Raw genomic sequence first — 6,021 nt, 5'->3', positions numbered from 1 at the left:
GCAGGAAGGCAGAGAAAGCCTTGCCAGATATAAAGGAATCAGGCTGGGATGGAATTGATTCTGTCTGTAGACTGGAAAAGCCTGGATGTTTAGGGTGGGTAGTTGGGGAGAAAGTTTGTGGATCAGAAGAGCCAGGATGCTAGCTAGCATGGCGGCTTTGATATGTGTGTGTGCTAATAGAGAGCTAGATGCTCCATGGGTAGAGGAAAGCAGTGTCTCTTCCTGACAACAGAAACCCATTTCACAGGTTTCTGAGGAGCGCTGAGTGGAAGGCTTTTTATCAAGCCTCTTTGTTCTGATGGAGTCCAGCCCAAGCTGATCGCAGACTGCCATTTTGGACATTGTCAGTGGCACTGCCATTTTGGAGGTTTGAGAATTAGGATCTAACAGTTTCCAAGAGAGGAAATTGGAATAAACACATTACAACAGTTCAGGAAGTTGAAAACTCCCATGTGCAGTTTTCATTTTGAGGGTCAATGGTAGGATATAAAGTCCAATAAATCAAACACGTGACAAGAGGGACCCCACAAGAACAGCAGGGGCAGCAAAAGTCCGTTCATGCCAGAAACAAAACTTAGATACCACTCTTTATAAACTTCAGCAGCAGGAGCCTGAAGATTATGGAGGGCCAAGTGGACACTCATGAGACAGTTCTACACCACAGATGCTCTTTAAAAGCCCAAATGCAACCTGGTAGCCAACAGCCTGCTGAGCCAACATGCCTAAGTTTTATTGTGACTATCGTGATATGTATCTTACCCATGATTCTCCATCTGTGAGAAGACACACTGCGATGGTAGGAAACACAAAGAGAGGGTGAAAAACTACTACCATTAATGGATGGAAGAGCAGGCCTAGGGATGGATGATGAAATAACGACGGCGTTTAGACAGGGAAACGTACCTCCAGCTCCTCTTCCTGCAGGGACCATGATCCCAGCTCTCCCTAGTCTCCCAGGTCCTTCTTACCCTGGCATGATGCTGGCACTTCACACGGGAGACAACCCCATGGTACCAAATGATGCACTCTCCTCCTCCTTGGATGATGCCTGTGGGATCCACTCCTAGAGTGAGGATACCCATGGGAGGGTGCATGCCCATGATGCCTGGGCCTCCGATGATGAGAACTGCTTGCCCTATGATGGTGCCCACTTGGCCAGGCAGAGGAGAGCAGAAGAGCTGTTCACCAGTATTTCTTGATCCATTTTCCCAGGAGACCATAGTGCTGAACCTCAGCATTTTCTAGCTGCATGAGAAGAAAGACTTCCTACTTCCTAGCCTAGAGAATAGTTTTGGAGTGGAGAAGTGGAATTAAAAAGTGCAGTTTTCACTTGTATTGCGAAAAGTGAAAATAAAATTGTCAACTGTTTTAATTTAGTTTTTAAAAATATACTTTATTAATTTATTCATATTGCATCTCAATTGTTATCCCATGCCTTGTATCCTCCCATTCCTCCCTCCCTCCCATTTTCCCCTTACTCCCCTCTCCTATGACTGTGACTGAAGGGGACCTCCTCCCCCTTTATATGCTCATAGGGTATCACGTCTCTTCTTGGTAGCCTGCTATCCTTCCTCTGAGTGCAACCAGGCCTCCCCATCCAGGGGACGTGGTCAAATATGGGGCACCAGAGTTCGTGTGAAAGTCATACATACCCCACTCTCCACTCAATTGTGGAGAATGTCCTGTCCATCGGCTAGATCTGGGTAGGGATTTGAAGTTTACTGCAATTATTATCCTTGGCTGGTGTCATAATTTGAGCAGGACCCCTGGGCCCAGATCTGCCCATCATAATGTTCTTCTTGTAGGTTTCTAGGACCCTCTGGATCCTTCTATTTCCCCATTCTCCCATGCTTCTCTCACCTAGAGTCCCAATAGGATGTCCTCCCCTCTGTCCCAGTTTCCTGGTAAGTGAAGACTTTCATGGGACATATCCCTTGGGCTAGTGTCCAGATATAAGTGAGTATATAGCATTTGATTCTTTCTACTTCTGGGTTAACTTACTCATTATGATCATTTCTAGTTCAATCCATTTGTCCACAAATTTCGGAAATTCCTTGTTGTTAATAGTTGAGTAGTATTCTGTAGCGTAAATATACCACAGTTTCTTTATCCATTCTTCTACTGAGGGACACTTAGGCTGTTTCCATGTTCTGGCTATCATGAATAAGGCTGCTATGAACATGGCTGAGCAAATTTTCTTGTTGTGTGCTGGAGTATCTTCTGGGTATATTCCAAGGAGTGGAATAGCTGGGTCTTGAGGAAACCCTATTCCCAGTTTTCTGATATAGCGCCGGATAGAGAAACATTTCTTCATTGCTGGTGGGAATGCAAACTAGGTATTTTTTTTTTTTTTAAAGCCCAAAGTCATAATGGTAATGTGCTGTGACCAGCAAGGCTTTGGGGAGTTACCTGACCTGCCAGGAGTAATGGTAAAATGAAGAAAGGACAGACATGCAGACACACTTAGACAAATGCTGGGATCAAGTGGGTTGTGCATTCTGACGGAGATGAACTGGCATCTTGGAAACTTGGTGCGTTTAGTCTATGCCTTTGAACAATGAGGAGAAGTTGTTGTATGGTGGGAGGTCTTTGTCGGGAGTAGTTTCAGGTGGCAGTCATCCTAGGGGAGGGGGCTATGGTTGGTAATTTCTGTACACTCTGGTTATAGCTAAAGGTCAGTGGTTCATCAGCGTTTCTACTTGGGTCAGGGGAAGGCGCTGGCATCCTCCTGAGCCTGATGGGGAAGCTGCCATTCCCAGGGTCTCAGACACTGTGGCCCTTGATGTGGCCATGTTCATGTCAGTAACACACACTCACTCAGGACTTCCTTCAATCCCCACTGAAGAGAATACAAGCAGGGTTCCAGTTGTGCCCTGGAGCAAATTCAGATTCCTGCACTGGAGAGAGAGAGAAACAGAGAGATAGATAGATAGATAGATAGACAGATAGATAGATAGATAGATAGAGAGAGAGAATGGGGTGGGGGGATGAGAAGAAAGGAAAGGAGGAAGGAAAGAGGAGGAATGGAGGACAAGAAAGAGAATAAAAGTAATAAGAATTAACAGAAATATAGAGAGGACTAAAGAAAATACAGCGCATTTCCTCAAGCCAACTGTTTTTAATTCCTACAAGAAGCTAAAAAAATGGAAAGGAAGGACTTTGGATCAGGAACTCTTTGGGCCTGGTTTGGATTCTCTTAGATACCTGGGGGTTGGTTCTATAAACTATAGAAATCCCCAGAGACTCATTATAGAGCTAGAGGGACAATGACCTTGAAAGTAAACTTGCTAAATATGCAAGATATCATTACTATTATTTCACCAATTAATAATTAGCAAAGATGGATGCCATGGACCACCATGCTGCCATATTAGCCAGCACTGTAACACAAAGCTGTTTGTATCATCGTGGGAGCCGCACGAGCTAGGCCTGTGACTGCTAGGTCATAACGAAGCGTGGTTCTGTTGCTCAGATTACACATGAACAGTGAGAGTCCAGTCAGGACTCTAAGCCTTATTGGTTTAGGAAGTAAACACTGCATTGAGAATTTAATAACATTTTTTTAACCAACTCCCTCCTTTCCTCTGATCCTTCTCACTTCACACTCTCATTTCCCTAAATACTATTTGGTCACTATCTCTCTACGTCATTGTTCTGGGCTCGGGTGGAAGCATCAATGAGTAGGACATGGCACCTGGGCTTGGTGAGCATCTTGTCCACTGTGGGCAGTATGAGTAGAGATGGAGATGCTGGCCTCGGTGAATCACTTGTTTTACCATGGTAAGTTAATAAGGTTGATGGGGCCAGGGCGTGTCATGTCATCGCACGTCTGCCTACATGATCCTTCTCTTCACCAGTGTTTGGGGCATGGAACAAAGGAGGAGCATCTATTTTAGGAGAGACCATGATAACCCAGTTCTGTGCAGTGCTGAGGGATTAAACCCAGGTCTTTGTGGGTTGGCTTGGCTAAGTCCTCATATCAATCAAGCCCATCCCTGGCCTGCTTACTTGCATTTAGAGTTGGATAGACTTGGGTCGATATCTCGGTGTTGCCACTAACTAGCTATGTACCACTGACTGTGGGTAAGTTACTTAACTACTCTGACCACCCGCTACAGCGGAGCTCAATAATGGTGCTCTGGAGGTGGCGGCATTGTGAAGGGCATATGCGATCACGTAACGTAGATGCTTAGCAACAGGTGAGTCTCTGAGCACTGGTTCAATGAACAGTTGACATCATGGACTGTTTCCCGTTATGGATGCTTGGAAGGCAGGACATCCGTGCTGAGGACAGGGCCTGTGCTTTCTGCTTACATCTCTGTGAACTTGTCCATGACAATCTCTCCATAGACGCTCAATGAATGGGTTTCATGCACAAAGTTTGAAGCAGTGGGAAAGCAAAGGGAGTGAAAGAGTTAATGTACCAATATAGATTATGATTCTGTAAATGTGTCCACAGAGCGGGGAATGCACTAGGAACAAGGACTTTGATGGGAAATACAAAACAAACATATATGCACCATCAAGGCTCTGATAAAGCAGCCGGTCTGACATTTGGAGTGAATTAGCTCTGAGCTGGTTATCTCCGGCCTGAGCAGCTGTCGGAGTATCTGGGGGAAGGAGGTAGTTTTTAATAAACATCGCACACTGTCTTTGTCACCAGCTTGTTTTCTTTCCTCCGAAGCAGAATATTTTAATGTTTTGGGGGGGGGAGTGACCAGACCTCCTGTTATAATGAATTTCTAGTAGATTATGATGAGTTATGCTAATCTGATAATAATCACAGAACTGGGTTTGTGATTTCCACTGCTAATTGCTCTTGAGTGCTTTAGCAGTGCAAGAGTTCAAGCCATCAGAAACATCCCCATAGCTTCATGCATCGCCACCTTGTCACTTTACCTCCCGGGAATAAACATTTATTAAATGTTCGGATATCAATGTAAAAGTTCATATTTTAAGAGCTTGTACTCAAATTTCACTTAGGGAGGAAACGGTCTTTGATTAGGAATGTCTTCTACTTGATGAACCCCCTGGGGCAAGGTGAGCTTCTGCAAGAGGGATGAAACGGACCACAGGGATAAATGATGCAGCAGATTTCAGGAACATTTCTGCTGAGAAGAGAGAGTGGCAGCCAGGGAAGAAGAGATGGGAAAGGACCTAGAGAGAGCAGCGCTGGCCCACATGGTGGTGGGGGCAGGATCCGAAGGTGGAGAAACCCTCAAAGGTCTTGGGAAACAGGAATGTTTAAAATTAAGCTTAGGTCAAGCCTAACTATCTCTCTGGAAATCTAAAAAGAAATCTTCGACTGGAAATTCTGAGTAGGCTGTGGCTACTCTAGGGTGGAAGTCCCAAGAGGGATGCTGGGAGTGTGACAGGCTTTCCTTGACCAAACTGGAGCAGTCCATGCTGGGGTTTTTAACTAGGCTCTGCCTTGGGGATTTTAGATGCTGGGAGTCAGATTTTGACATGAGCCTTAGTGAGTCTTAGCAGAGCTTGTGTCATCCTTGCTGTCTGGTTGAAGCCCAGTCCACTGAGCGGTGACTCGATTTAACCAGAACCCCCTTTCCCCCCCGCTGTGTACAAATGTTTCTTCTCACAAGCTTTCGTACACTGACCCCAGTAGCCTGCCCCTTGGCTGTGGTGTTTACTTGTGTCTGCTGAGATGGTCTTTGAATGCAGTGTGGCTTTACATCTTCCACCACTGCTCCGCTCTGGGTTTCCTTAATAAACAGGTCAGAGCCAGCAGGAGCTCCAGTAGAGAGTGTGGATGTGCCCTGCCCTTCCCACATCCTAGGAAACCTATGGAAAGATTGGAGACTCTTCACACAGCTGGAAAGATTAATTTAATCCAGATAGTGAAAGAAGGAAGTGAAAAAGGCATGCTAGGAGTGTGAGTTCAAGTCTGGGTTACTGTCCGTGTTATTAACACCTTGGGCACACACCTTAGACCATAAGCCGGGCAGGAAAATGAAAACAACCATGTCCCAGGGGTGGGGCTAAGTTAGATGAAGTGAGTAAAGC

At 45.5% G+C, this 6,021-nt stretch overlaps 1 pseudogene; it reads left to right on the top strand.

Moving 5' to 3' along the window:
* The first annotated feature begins 718 nt into the window (after positions 1–718).
* Positions 719–1,245, top strand: LOC127210518 (U1 small nuclear ribonucleoprotein C-like; annotated as a pseudogene).
* Positions 1,246–6,021: the final 4,776 nt, after the last annotated feature.

This window comes from Acomys russatus, chromosome 28, assembly GCF_903995435.1.
Source record: "Acomys russatus chromosome 28, mAcoRus1.1, whole genome shotgun sequence".
In the NCBI taxonomy this organism is placed as follows: domain Eukaryota; kingdom Metazoa; phylum Chordata; class Mammalia; order Rodentia; family Muridae; genus Acomys; species Acomys russatus.
Note: the sequence above shows the minus strand (reverse complement) of the source record. Positions and strands in the feature narration are given on the sequence as shown.